General features: G+C 45.5%; 1 protein-coding gene across 1 annotated transcript in view; it reads right to left on the bottom strand.

The window, feature by feature from the left end:
• Positions 1 to 15,469, bottom strand: part of SLC9A9 (solute carrier family 9 member A9) — a 325,495-nt gene that overhangs the window by 225,894 nt on the left and 84,132 nt on the right. The gene's annotated exons all lie outside the window — the stretch shown is intronic.

Below are 15,469 nucleotides of genomic sequence, written 5' to 3'. Positions count from 1 at the left end.
ACAAACATAGTGACATGAGTGGCTATGTTGACTTGTTCTGATGTTCTTAAATTGATTGTTTTCTCAGTGTGTGTGTGTGTGTGTGTGTGTGTGTTTAATGCTTCCAGTATAGACTGAGTTAAAACAGCAAGTTAGTCATCACAATGAGATGGATATTTAACACTCCCCCCAAAAAATCAGTCAACAAGTCAAGTTTTAAAATGTGGTGCTACAGGACTGCCAGTTTCACAAAAAAACATTAAGGCCTTGTTTACACCATAGAGTTTTGTCGACAAAAGAGTGAATACATTCACTCTGCGATGCAACTTTTGGCGGTGAAAATGCCCTGTTTTGGCAACAAAATAAAGCCATCCTGACGAGAGACATAAGGCTTTTTGCATAAAATTTTTGCTGACAAAGTGCCAGTGTAGACGACACACTTGATTTTATCGCTTTAATTGGCCTCCAGGAGGTGTCCCACAATTCCCCTCTTGACCGCTCTGGTCAGCAGTTTGAACTACATTCACCCATCCCCCTTCGAAGCCCCGGGCCGGGAATTTTTGAAATTCCATTTCCTGTTGGCTCAGCCTGGAGAGGTCTCATCGCATTTTCCCAGGTGACCATGGCAGCTTATCTCAGCAAATGTTCACCCACTTGGACCACTGTGGAGTTGCTGGATCTGCTCAGTACATGGGGAGAGGAGGCTGTACAGTCCCAGCTGCGCTTGAGCCATAGGAATTTTGATACCTATGGGCAGGTTTATCGAGGCTTATGTGAAAAGGGCTATGATCAGGACACACTGAAGTGCAAAGATAAAAGAGCTGAGGCAGGTGTACCATAAGGCGAAGGAGGCAAACCATCGCTCCGGTGCTGCACCTAAGACCTGCTGGTTCTATAAGGAGCTGGATGCTATCCTTGGTGGCAACGCCACCTCCACTGCCAAGAGCCCCATGGATACTTTGGCGGGTCTGGAAGCAGTGGAAAGAGGACCTAACCTGGAGGACAAAGTCATTGATGAAGAGGTGGAATTAGATGATGATGTGGCACTCCCAGCGGGGTTGTCCAGTGGGGCAGGCAGCCAGGAACTGTTCACCACTTTGGAGGTGTCTAGCCAGTCTCAGCAGTTGCTCCCTGGAGAGCAAGAAGCAGGAGAGGAGACACCTGGTAGTGGCTGGTTTGTGTAGTGCAGAGTTGGGTTCAAGGTATAGAAATGTACAAGGCTGGCTGTGTTTCTGTGTGCTGGACATTCCCCTGTGCAGCTAATCAGTACGGTGGAACAGGGTGTTGATGCATGCTGAGATCTCACTGGAATCCTCCAGAGAGATCCCTAGGAAAGTTTCCTGGAGGTATTCGGCAATCCTCTGCCGAAGGTTCTTTGGCAGAGCTACCTTGTTCCTTCCCCCATTGTAGGAAACTTTCCCGCGCCATTCGGCAATCACTTGTGCAGGGACCAAAGCGGCACACAGGCAGGCAGCATAGAGACCCGGGGGAAGCCACAAGCATGGAGTAGATGTGCCCTTGCTTTCCTGCTTACCCTCAACAGTGAGATATCTGCTACAATGACCCCAACAGTGAGATATCTGCTACAATGACCCCAGCCTGTGGAAAAGTGTGGGAGAATTTTAGAATTTTCCCCCTAGTTGGCTGCAATGCAACACTTGCAGAGTGCTCTTTTCCCCATGTAGAGTGCCCCCAGCCAACACACACCATGCTTTGGGTACTCACCAAGATGTGAGCTTGCCAAAGATCAGTTAGAAAGTGATTGTTATGTTACCAGAGGTGTATTTTACTGAAATGTTTCAATACTGTGCGTGAACTAGACAATCACGCTTCTCTGCATTGTTCCTTGTGCTTTGGCAGATGTGGCCTTGAGTAACACCCCCCCCCCACACACACACACACACCGGCCAAGTGTCTCCGCCAAATAAGAAAGCGCTCAAGATGGAGCAAAGAAGACATGTTCCGCGAGGTACTGTACTTCTCCAATGCACAGAAAAGGGAATGCAAGGAGTGGAGGGAAGCCAAAAGGCAGGACAGAAAAGAAAATCAGGAGTTTGTTAAGGATGCTACTGAGCGGATGATTAAAGTCATTGCGGAGCAAATGCAGATGCAGAAGTCCTTAATAATGCTGCAGACTGAGCAGATGTGTGCCTGCCTTCCCCTATAGCATATTCAGAACTCTTTTCCAGCCCCCCCCACCCCAAACCTCCTCCTGCAAAGTCCTTTCTGCTTTATGGGACTTCTCGGTTTCCCCTTCACTCCACTCCCTTGGACAACTTTCAAAATGATAGCTGGACCTACACACAGCTCTGAAAGTCTGCCCTTCCCTGGTAACTCCTTTCCCATCAAGCGTCTTTGTGTGTGTTGTTTCTTGTGCAGTAATAATAATAATGATTTGTTTCCTACAAATTGAGATAGCAGGCACTACCAGTATATACATAGGCAGTTTAATAATTTGCTTACTGGAATGTATGGCCCCAAATTTCACCATTGCTTCCTAGGAAAACTACATGTAATGTAACATTGCAGCACCAATCATAGAGATATATATTACTGGTTCTCATTTTCAAAGTGTTGCCTCAAAGTTGCCCTGATTCCAGTTGCCCCCCTCTGGGCCCCTCTGATAGCCCTGGTATCTGCTCAAAATCAGCTCAAAATGCTCAAAATCAGCAGCCAAGCAGTCTTCCTCAACACTCCACCCCTGAGCAAATCTTTCACCCTTAGCTTCACAGAGATTATACAGATTTGACCATGGGAATATTATTCTCACTGAGGTCTAACCTGCCATAAAGGCATCACCAGCGCGCCTTTAATCTGCTAAAGACACATTACACTACATTACGGCACCTACTCCGACTGTTGTTGAACCACTCCTTACTGCTGTCCAGGTTTCCTGTGTAAGGTTTCATGAGCCATGGCTGTAAGGGTCTCCCAGGTCTCCCATGGCTCTAAGGGTCACCAGGTCTCCCAGGTTCACTATGGGCATTTCAACATCCCCCACTATAATCTTCTGGTCTAGAAAGAAAGTCCCCACTTGTAATTTTCTATACATGCCGGTGTTCCCGAAGATGCGTGCATCATGCACCTTCCTGGACCACTTTACGTTGATGTCAGTGAAATGCCCACAGTGATCCACAAGTGCCTGCAACACCATGGAGAAGTACTCCTTCCTATTGATGTACTCCATTGCAAGGTGGTCTGGTGCTAAAATTGGAACATGCTTGCCATCTATCACCCCTCCACAAAGCTGTCCACTATGTTATGCAAATTTCCCAGATTCACGGTACTTTGTAGCAGGATGCAATTAATTGCCCTGCACACTTGCCTTAATTTAAACTCAATGGTCCACTTCCCAACTCCAAATTAATTTGCGACTGATCGGTAGCAGTCTGGAGTCACCAGCTTCCACACAGCAATCAACCCCTCTGATACTTGACACCATGCAAGGCACTGCATTTAGCCGTATGGAATGGAAATCTATCAACCTCATGAAGAAACTTGCACAAATACAGACAGATATCATCTTCCTTTCCAAATGCAAACGGATAGACATCATACCTAATGGACTGAAGGTGAAAAATCCCTTGCTATCTACATACTGCACAGACCACAGTGAGAGATTATGCCATACTTTATCAAAGAAACTGAGGAACCACCTGATCAGCATCCTATACAGCAAACAGAAAAACATCAAGAAAGAGCTCTCCAACCTGGAGACTTTCATAAATAACCAACCCTCCACACAAATGGACTTTACTAAAATAAGACAGGAAATCTACATTACACACTTCACCTCTCTACAAAGGAAAAAGGACCGTAAGCTGTCTAAAATCCTATCTGCCACATGGGGCCACAACAGGGGTACCCCTAACTCACCCAGCAATATCGTCAATTTATCCAGCTACACACTCAACCCAGCAGAAGAGTCTGTCCTATCTCGGGGTCTCTCCTTTTGCCCCAGCACCCCCACGAACATGATACAGTTCTGTGGTGATCTGGAAGCCTACTTTCGCCGCCTCCGACTCAAAGAATACTTTCAAGATAACACTGAACAGCACACTGATACACAGATACCCTCCCACCAACAACACAGGAAGAAGAACTCCACATGGACTCCTCCTGAGGGTCGAAATGACAGTCTGGACCTATACATAGAATGCTTCCGCCGATGTGCACAGGCAGAAATTGTGGAAAAACAACATCGCTTGCCTCATAACCTAAGTCGTGCAGAACGCAATGTCATCCACAGCCTCAGAAACCACCCTGACATTATCATCAAAGAGGCTGATAAAGGAGGTGCTGTTGTCATCATGAACAGGTCTGACTACCAGAAGGAGGCTGCCAGACAACTCTCCAATACCAAATTCTACAGGCCACTTTCCTCAGATCCCACTGAGGAATACACTAAGAAACTGCACCATCTGCTCAGGACACTCCCTACACTAACACAGGAACAAATCAACATACCCTTAGAGCCCCGACCGGGGTTATTCTATCTACTACCTAAGATCCACAAACCTGGAAATCCTGGACGCCCCATCATCTCGGGCATTGACACTCTCACTGAAGGACTGTCTGGATATGTGGACTCCCTACTCAGACCCTACGCCACCAGCACTCCCAGCTATCTCCGTGACACCACAGATTTCCTGAGAAAACTACAATGCATTGGTGACCTCCCAGAAAACACCATCCTAGCCACCATGGATGTAGAGGCTCTCTACACAAACATCCCACATACAGATGGAATACAAGCTGTCAGGAACAGTATCCCTGATGATGACACAGCACAACTTATTGCTGAGCTCTGTGACTTTATCCTCACGCACAATTATTTCAAATTTGGTGACAATATATACCTCCAGACCAGTGGCACCGCTATGGGCACCCGCATGGCCCCACAATATGCCAACATTTTTATGACTGACCTGGAACAACGCTTCCTCAGCTCTCGTCCACTCATGCCCCTTCTCTACCTACGCTATATTGATGACATCTTCATCATCTGGACCCATGGGAAGGAGACCCTGGAAGAATTCCACCATGATTTCAACAGCTTCCACCCCACCATCAACCTCAGCCTGGACCAATCTACACGGGAAGTCCACTTCCTAGACACCACCGTACAAATAAGCGATGGCCACATTAACACCACCCTATACCGAAAACCCACCGACCGCTATGCCTACCTTCATGCCTCCAGCTTCCACCCCGGTCACACCACACAATCCATCGTCTACAGCCAAGCACTGAGGTACAATCGCATCTGCTCCAACCCCTCAGACAGAGACCAACACCTACAAGATCTTCACCAAGCATTCTCAAAACTACGATACCCACACAAGGAAATAAAGAAACAAATCAACAGAGCCAGACGTGTACCCAGAAGCCTCCTGCTACAAGTCAGGCCCAGAAGAGAAACCAACAGAACTCCACTGGCCATCACCTACAGTCCTCAGCTTAAACCTCTCCAACGCATCATCAGTGATCTACAACCCATCCTGCACAATGATCCCTCACTTTCACAGACCTTGGGAGGCAGGCCAGTCCTCGCCCACAGACAACCTGCCAACCTTAAGCATATTCTCACCAGCAACCACGCACCGCACCATAACAACTCTAACTCAGGAACTAACCCATGCAACAAACCTCGATGCCAACTCTGCCCACATATCTACACCAGCAACACCATCACAGGACCTAACCAGATCAGCTACAACATCACTGGCTCATTCACCTGCACGTCCACCAATGTTATATATGCCATCATATGCCAGCAATGCCCCTCTGCTATGTACATTGGCCAAACTGGACAGTCACTACGCAAGAGGATAAATGGACACAAGTCAGATATCAGGAATGGCAATATACAAAAACCTGTAGGAGAACACTTCAACCTCCCTGGCCACACAATAGCAGATGTAAAGGTAGCCATCTTACAGCAAAAAAACTTCAGGACCAGACTCCAAAGAGAAACTGCTGAGCTCCAGTTCATTTGCAAATTTGACACCATCAGATCAGGATTAAACAAAAACTGTGAATGGCTATCCAACTACAGAAGCAGTTTCTCCTCCCGTGGTGTTCACACCTCAACTGCTAGCAGAGCACCTCACCCTCCCTGATTGAACTAACCTCGTTATCTCCACACTGATTTATACCTGCCTCTGGAGATTTCCATTACTTGCATCTGAAGAAGTGAGGTTCTTACCCACGAAAGCTTATGCTCCCTATACTTCTGTTAGTCTCAAAGGTGCCACAGGACCCTCTGTTGCTTTGTACAGATTCAGACTAACACGGCTACCCCTCTGATACTTGACACCACGTCCACGCTTTTCCACCAACAGGGCAGCTCTCATTCTGGTGTCCTTGCTCCGCACACAGTTCCAGGAAGGTTGCTTTCTGCATCCAAAAGTTCTGTAGCCACTGCTCATCATCCCAGACCTGCATAACGATGCAATCCCACCACTCAGTGCTTTTTCCTGAGCCTAAAAGTGATGGTACACAGTCTGCAGCTGTTGCGTGAGTGTCAAAAGAAATCTAAAGTTGTTCCTATCCATATCACACAGCATGTCAGGGAACTGGGAGTCTTCTTCAGTTAGGAACTTCGTGATTAACTGCACTGCCATCGGCGATGTCTTCATGAGACTTATTAGAGCATAGGAGAGCAGTACGGTATCCATCCTTTCACACAGAGATGGCGGCGTGAACAGCAAACAAGGACCACTGTAAAATGCCGCGAAAGAAAGCCGGAAGCCCATGGAATGCTGGGACAGAAAACAATGCATCATGGGACATTGAGTCCAGTCACAAGATGCACCATGATCTGCTCTGCCTTCCCACCTAGCGGCAGAAGGTGTCAAGCTGGACTGTAGGATAGGTACCCACAGGGCATTTCTCACACTGTGGGTGATAGTGCCCCATCTGTGGACGAGCTCTGCCGACAGAGGGAGCGAGTGTGAACATGCAATATTGATTTTTATTAAAACGTTTTTGAGTGTTGACATGACTTTTGTCAACAAAACTCTGTAGTGTAGAGAAGGCCTAACATTGGATTGTGTACTGAAGGGCTTGACTACATGGGGAAGCTATTGTGAAATAAGCAAGGGTATGAATTTAAAGCACAATAGCTCTTCCACACTAGCTTCCTGTGTGGATACTTTATTACACACTAAGTACCTTTGTGCTGTTCATCTTAATCGACTTTGGTCTGGAAGTTATATTCCAAAGTAGTTTCAGATAAACCACACAAAGACACTCTTAGTGCAGAATAAGAGTGTCCACATGGGGAGCTAGTGTGGAACATCTAGTCAGCTATACCTATTCCAGACTATTTCCCTGCGTAGACAAGCCCTAGGTAGTAATGAGATAAAAGACACATAATTTAATTCTGCATTTGAAGTAATTCTGAAATGAGCTCACTTGATAATAAGAACTGTAGTTAATTATTCTGTTTTTCCATATACTTCCAATACATCTAATATTACAAATAATTGGTTTGGTACTGCCTCCTTAAATATGGGTGGCACACAATGATGTCAGGGGCAGCTGTGTCCTTATCCAAGGCCAGAACTGGATTCATTATATATAGAGATATGAATACCAACAATTTTTTAGAAAATATTTAGATAACCACACTCACCTGGATATATGACATAAACTGGCCAAATATTGCTCTCATCAACACACACTAAACTCCACTAAGGGCATGGCTACACTTGAGAGTTAGAGAGCATTAAAGAAGCCCCGTGCGCTCTAACTCACGACGTGTCCACACTGGCAAAGTACGTAGAGTGCCCGTACTCCACGGCTAGAGTGCTCCTGGTACTCCACCTCGGCGAGTGGAATAATGTTTGATGCGCTCCCGCCGGAGTGCCGCAGCACCAGTGTGGACGCCCTGGTCTGTTAAGGCGCACTGATCAGCCTCCAGAAGTGTCCCACAATGATTGTTCTAGCCACTCTAGTCATCACTTTCAACTCTACTGCCCTGCCCTCAGGTGACCAACTGTCAGACCCGCCCTTTAAATTCTCTGGGAATTTTGAAAATCCCCTTCCTGTTTGCTCAGCCAGGCGTGGAGTGCTCTCAGCGAATCTTTCCAGGTGACCATGCCTCCACACACCAGGTGATCCCCAGTATGGAGCAATGGAGAGGTGCTGGACCTCATCAGTGTTTGGGGGGAGGAAGCTGTCCAGGCCCAGTTGCGCTCCAGCTGTAGGAATTACGATACCTTCGGGTAGCTATCAAGGGACATGATGGAAAGGGGCCATGACCATGATGCACTGCAGTGCAGGGTTAAAGTGAAGGAGCTGCGGAATGTCTACGGCAAAGCCTGAGAGGCAAACTGCCACTCCGGTGGTGCCCCCACGAGCTGCCATTTCTACAAAGAGCTGGACGTGATATTTGAGGGAGACCCCACCTCCACTCCGAGGACCACCATGGACACTTCAGAGACTAGTTCAGCAAGGCAGGAGGAGGAGAAGGAAAGCAGGAGCGAGGGTGCTGAGGAAGAGAAGACACCCCGGAATCCCTAGATGCATGCAGCCAGGAGCTGTTCCCAAGCCAGGAGGAAGGTAGACAGTCGCGGTGGCCGATGCTTGGGGAAGGACAAACACCAGAGGAGGTGCCTGGTAAGCGGCTTTTTATTTTGGGAAGGAAGTTATTTGGTGCGGGTTCTTGGGGCAAGGAGGGTTAGGACTGAATGCATGCCTAGATGTGGAATAGGGTGTTGATGTGCTCTCTCACATCGTGATCGGCCTCAGTGATCTCTTCAAAGGTCTCATCCAGAACTTGGGCAATGTGCTTGTGCAGGTTTCTTGGGAGAGCCACTGTGATCCTTGTCCCAGTCAGGCTAACATGTCCGCGCCACTGTGCCGTGAGGGGCGGGAGGATCCATTTCTGCACACAGGCAACTGCATATGGTCCAGGGTGGAAGCCGCATTGCAGTAGAAGACCCTCCCTTGCTTCCCAGGTCACCTTCAGCAGTGAGATATCTTCTAGGATGACCCCTTGTGGAAAATGTGGGGACAGTGTTCAATATAGGGGCCCCCTGCAGCTGTTGTCTCTCCCCAAGGCACAGAAATCCAGAGGACAGTACGCCGTGAAACAATCAGCTTTGGGACGGGCAAATTATGCTATTGTGTAGGCTGTGCTTGCCCTTAAGTACAGGGGAATCATTGCTCTGTCTGGTGTGAACAATGCTGCCTCTGTTAAGTGTTGCATTTTGCCTTTACAGATGCAACCTTGAGATCTCAGCTGTTCGTGTTATCACCGGCCGAAAGACTCCAAAGAATTAGGAAGAGGCCACGTAGATGCAAAGAAGACATGCTGCATGAAGTAATGCAGCAGCCCCTTAATGAGAATCTAAAAGCGCAGGAGTGGAGGGAGAGTGAAGGGAGGATCCGCCACCAGAATGAGGAGTGCTGGCACAAAAGTGCGGAGCTCTGGCAGCAAAGCACGGATCCATAGGCGCTGACTCCATGGGTGCTCCAGAGTTGGAGCACCCATGGGGAAAAATTGGTGGGTGCTCTGCACTCACCGGCAGCTCCCGCCCCAGCTCACCTCCGCCTCCTCCCCTGAGTGCGCCGCTGCATCCTGCTTCTCCCTCTCCCTCCCTCCCAGCACTTGCACTGCGAAACAGCTGTTTTGCACGGCAAGCTTGGGAGGGAGGAGGAGGAACCTGGCACGCTTGGGGGAGGAGGTGGGGACAGAATGGGGATTTGGGGAGGGGTCCAATAGTGACAGGAAGGGGCGGAGTTAGGGTGGGGACTTTGGGCAGGGGTGGAGTCGTGGCGGGGGTGCGAGCACCCACCAGTGCAGAAAAAAGTTGGCACCTGTGCACGGTATGTGAAAAAAGTCCCGACTTGGAGCTTCCTGAACAGGCCAGTGTTCCGAAAGATGCATGTGTCATGCACCTTTCTAGGCCAGCCTGCGTTAATGTCAATGAAATGACCATGGTGATCCACAAGCGCCTGGAGAACCATAGAGAAATACCCCTTCCGATTAACGTACTCGGAAGCTAGGTGGGCTGGTGCCAGAATTGGAATATGCGTCCCATCTGTCACCCCTCCGCTGTTAGGGAAACCCATTTGTGCAAAGCCAGCCACAATGTCCTGCATGTTACCCAGAGTCACGGTTCTTCTGAGCAGGATGTGATTAATGGCCCTGCAAACTTGCATCAACATGATTTGAACGGTCGACTTTCCCACTCCAAACTGGTTAGCGACCGATCAATAGCTATCTGGAGTTGCCAGCTTCCAGATTGCAATAGCCACCTGCTTCTCCACCATCAGGGCAGCTCTCAATCTTGTGTACTTGTGCCACAGGATGGGGGCGAGCGCCTCACACAGTCCCATGAAAGTGGCTTTTCTCATCCGAAAGTTCTGTAGCCACTGCTCGTCATCCCTTGCAGGACGATGTGATCCCACCATTCAGTGCTTGTTTCCCGAGCCCCAAAGTGGCATTCCACGGTGGTGAGGATGTCCATGAATGCCACAAGCAATCTCGTGTCGTATGCATTACATGAGTCGATATCGTCTGAGTCCTCACTGTCAGTTTGGATCTTAAGGAGTAACTTGACTGCCAAACGTGACATGCTGGCGAGACTCGTCAGCATATTCCTCAGCAGTTTGGGCTCCATTCCCGCAGACCGAATGGGAAGACAACGTGCAGTACAAAAAACGTTGAAGGTGTTGGTGGAAGCACAGGGATTGCTGGGATGCGAACTGATGCATCACGGGGCATTGGGACAGGACCCAGAATGCCCTGGACCACCCACCCCGTTCCCACAAGCCACAGCACCAGAATGGGAAGAGGTGCTCTGTGGGATAGCTGCCCACAATGCACCGCTCCCAGTGCCACTGCAAGTGATGTAAACGTGGCCATGCTAATGCGCTTGCAGCTGTCAGTGTAGATAGACTGCAGCGCTTTCCCTACTGCACTCTACGAAGGCTGGCTAAATTCAAAGCGCTCTACATTTGCAAGCGTAGCCATGCCCTAAAGTGACATACATAGAAGATTAGAATGGCAGCTTAAGCAGTACTGAAAACATTTAGCCTAATAGTTAATTAAAATTGTTCTTAAATCCTTTATCAAGCTGTAGTTTCTCTAAAACACATTAAGTCTATTAAATGAAGATTGTTCTTGAAGCAGGCAGATGCATTACTGCAGAATTCCTCAATTGCCCAGCAGAGTTGTGCATGTATTTGTATAGACTACCTAGCAGATAGTTAACCCAAAATTGTTCTCACACAGTTTATACAGCTGTGGTTATTGTTGATGAATAATTTCTATTTCCCCAAGTAGTGAAGAATCAGACTTTGGAATGAAGTGAGCCTTTCTTCTCCTCAGACACACCCTGCTCCAGAGGATGGGGCTTTTCACAAAGGAGTGTGGTGCTGCTGTCCTGATGTGAAAATGTCTCACACCATAGCTGTAATTCCATGTAACAATTGCAAGTATTGACCTGCTTGCAGTGATGACTGGAGATACCAAAGTTCAGTTAAGAACCTCATTGTTGTTTTTGGTTTAAGTGAAGTTTTAGCTGATTGGCTAAATTAAGTGTTTCAGTATTGTTTAAATACTGAGTGTAGCTGCCTTTCTGGTCTTTGGTAGCAATTCTAATAGAGCACTGAATATTTTCAATGCTTGTCAATTCAGTGCTTGCAAAAGATAGCAGACTGATGAGACAGAGCTGTATACTGACATCTTTTATCCAAAGAACAGACCAGAAGCTGCCATGAGGCTCTACAAATGTGCCTCAAACATTACCTGGAGGTATCACCTATAGGAGTGAGATCATACCACCGTTCTGGATTTTCAAAGGTACCTAAGAAAGAAAGGAATCCAATGCCAACTTGACTTCAGTGGAAATTTAGTACTTATCTCACTTTCAGACCTTTGCAAATCTCAGTTTAAAAAAAATGAAGATATCCCATCTCCTAGAACTGGAAGGGACCTTGAAAAGTCATCGAGTCCATCCCCCTGCCTTCACTAGCAGGACCAAGTACTGATTTTGCCCCAGATCCCCAAGTGGTCTCCTCAAGGATTGAACTCACAACTGTGGGTTTAGCAAACCAATGCTCAAACCACTGAGCTATCCCTCCCCCCTAATTTTTTTGCGGTATTTGTCTGCATGACCATTCAGTTCTTGTCCCTCTGCTTAGACTGGAAATAATGCGGCCAATTAGTGCCAACAGTGGTGGGGTTTCCAGAGATGTGGACACATGACTGGAAACAGGATAGAGACTAGCAAACATAAATAATATTTAAAACATTTAAATATTCACAAAAAAACATATTCACACTTAAGTTATGCTAAATATCATTAAAATGATGGCTTAAACCAGCAAAACATGTATGAAGGCAGAGACTCAAGGTTTCAAATATATGCAAGCACACACAGGATGTGACCCTCCTAGGAGTGAAATTACAGATTTATGTGAACACCAGGAAGTTACTCTTCCAAGTCAGGCACTCATATAAGCATGCACACACTTAGACATGCACGTGGGCCTTACTTTTCAAATTCCAAAATCCTCAGTGAATTAACCTCCAAAGCATGACAGGTTGGGCATATATATTCCTGTAGGTACATAGAATAAACTATATGGTAAAGCCTATGGGGCAGATCCTCAACTTGTATAGTTACAGTGAAAAATATGGAGCGACCCAATTCATACCAAATGAGGCTCTGTCTCTTTATTTTAAATAAATAGGAAAATGAAATGTTATGTTCGCTATGTTTACGTCACCATCTATATTTTGGGTCATTAATACATTTCAGAAAAACAATGTTACGTTTTAGGTGATTGTGTCACTGTTTATTGCTTGGTGAACACAATTTAAAGGGTCTTTTAGGATACAGCTAAAGGGCCTGATTCTACTCCAATTAGAGGCAATTGAAATTGTATCATTTACTTCAGTGGGAGCAGGATCAAGACCAAACTAACCATTTCAGTAAGACAACATAGAGTGAATTAAATTTAAAAACACTGACTTTCATCTCTCATTTAGAGGTAGCATATTTTAATGAAGATCATATCTTAATGAAGGTCATTTCTTAACAGAGATATCATAAGAAATGTAAAAAAGTATAACAGTGGGCTACAGATGTTTTAAAGAACATTTAAATAAAACTGGTTCCTTTCTATTTCATTTAGGGTTTTCTAGCCAGCTCAACAGGCAGTGTTTTTGTCATCTTTTCTGCCTTAAAAATGTTAAAATGCCCTCTAGATATACAAGATAAACCAAAAACCCACATGGGCAAATTCTCATCTGGTGTAATTTTCATCAGTGGAGCTATGACCATTCACACCAGGAGAAGATCTGCCCCCAGGAAATAATTTATACATTTGCAGCACAATATAAAATAGATTTATACAAATAAAATTTGAAGATAGAAGTACACACACATGTGAATGTACGTGAATTTATTTCTCTGGAAATATGACAGGCTGAGTATGTTATTTGTTTAGTTTGTTTTATTTACATTTGAAATGACATTGTATTTATTATATTGCACAGTGAGGCAGATTCTAATCTCAGTTACACAAACATACCCATGGTAGTTCCATTTAAATCAGCTGCAGTTGGCAGATTCTGAAGTCAGAGTAAACCCAGAATAATTCCACTCAAAATCATTGGAGTTACTCCAGGTTTCCATTAGTGTAACTGAGATCAGAATCTGCCCCTCTGTTTTCTTGCTCATCAATTCTTCTTAGCTGAAAATGTCAGCCTACCTGTATCATTTTATACAGTTACATGTAGAGGTTATTATGTGAAAACCATTGATTGTCCCAAGCCAACAGAGGACACTTTGCAAGGATGCAATTTATCTCTGAGCAATGTTAATAATGGGTTTCTTGAAATTATTAGTTAATGAGCTAGTACAAACACTTCCATTCCACAACAAAGAATATATTTGTAAGTTGGATCTGGCTGGATATTTGAGTTCCCAACCACAGTGATATCATACAGTACTGCACATCAGGAGTGCTTTTTAATGGAAATCCAGTGAGGAAAGCACACCTTTGTGACAGCTTGCCATTAATCCTGGGAAATGGCCTGCACTGAGGTTGCTATTGCTTTTATAAGGTGAAAAGGGTTGGGGTGTGAGGAGAAGGGAGTCATATTGATTTGATGGGTGATACCATTTCAGTTTATAAAAAGAAGAACAGGAGGACTTGTGGCACCTTAGAGACTAACAAATTTATTAGAGCATAAGCTTTCGTGGACTACAGCCCACTTCAGCTTATGCTCACGAAAGCTTATGCTCTAATAAATTTGTTAGTCTCTAAGGTGCCACAAGTCCTCCTGTTCTTCTTTTTGCGGATACAGACTAACACGGCTGCTACTCTGAAACATTTCAGTTTATATGTCCGGGGTTTCTAGGAAATTCATATCCCACTCTATGTTAGCAAATCAAATAGTTTTCATCATCTTGCAACAATCCATTTAGTGTTTGATAAATAGAATTATTAAAGAATCAGCTATAAAATGGTAAATAAATGTAAATGGGCAGTTATTTTGAGTTTCTTCCAGACTGTCTATGGCCCACTGGGGTACAATTTCAGATCAAAATACAGGTTGTTGACACAACACAACTCTCATGGATTTGTAACTGGTTAAAAGATAGGAAATAAAGGGTAGGAATAAATGGTCAGTTTTCAGAATGGAAAGAGGTAAATAGTGGTGTCCCCCAGGCGTCTCTACTGGGACCAGTCCTATTCAACATATTCTTAAATTATCTGGAAAAAGCGGCGAACAGTGAGGTGGCAAAATTTGCAGATGATACAAAACTACTGAAGATAGTTAAGTCCCAGGCAGACTGCGAAGAGCTACAAAAGGATCTTTCACTACTGGGTGATTGGGCAACAAAATGGCAGATGAAATTCAATGTTGATAAATACAAAGTAATGCACATTGGAAAACATAATCCCAACTATATATATAAAATGATGAGGGTCTAAATTAGCTGTTTAGGGAAAGGGGACCATAAAAGCTCTTTAAGAGACATGATGCTATCCGGAGACTCTCTGCCAACATTGATCTAAGGTAGAGTCATTTTCTGGGAAACTGCCAGCTTTAGTGCCAAGCATTTCCAGTGCTGAACAACAATTAGACCATGTGATAAATGAAAGTGGGGATAGCTCCCTTTTATGGACACCCAGCCAGCCAGTTAGCTATAAAATCCCTGTTAGTAGCTGTTCTCTACTTGCTTTACCTGTAAAGGGTTAAAAAAGCCCATAGGTAAAAGGAAGGGAGTGGGCACCTCACCAAAAGAGCCAATGGGAGGGCTAGAACTTTTTAGAATTGGGAAAAAACCTTCCCTTTGTCTGTCTGTGGTTGTTCTCTCTGGAGAGGAGACACAGAGCAGCAATGCTGTAAGCAGCTTGCGCCAGGTATGAAAAATCATCAAATCATATCTAGAACTACTTATTTGAAACCCCAGATATATAAGTAGATCAGAAAATATCTAGGAAGATGTGATTAGGT

This window comes from Chrysemys picta, chromosome 9, assembly GCF_011386835.1.
Source record: "Chrysemys picta bellii isolate R12L10 chromosome 9, ASM1138683v2, whole genome shotgun sequence".
Lineage (NCBI taxonomy): Eukaryota > Metazoa > Chordata > Testudines > Emydidae > Chrysemys > Chrysemys picta.
This window is presented reverse-complemented; position numbering and strand designations above follow the sequence as displayed.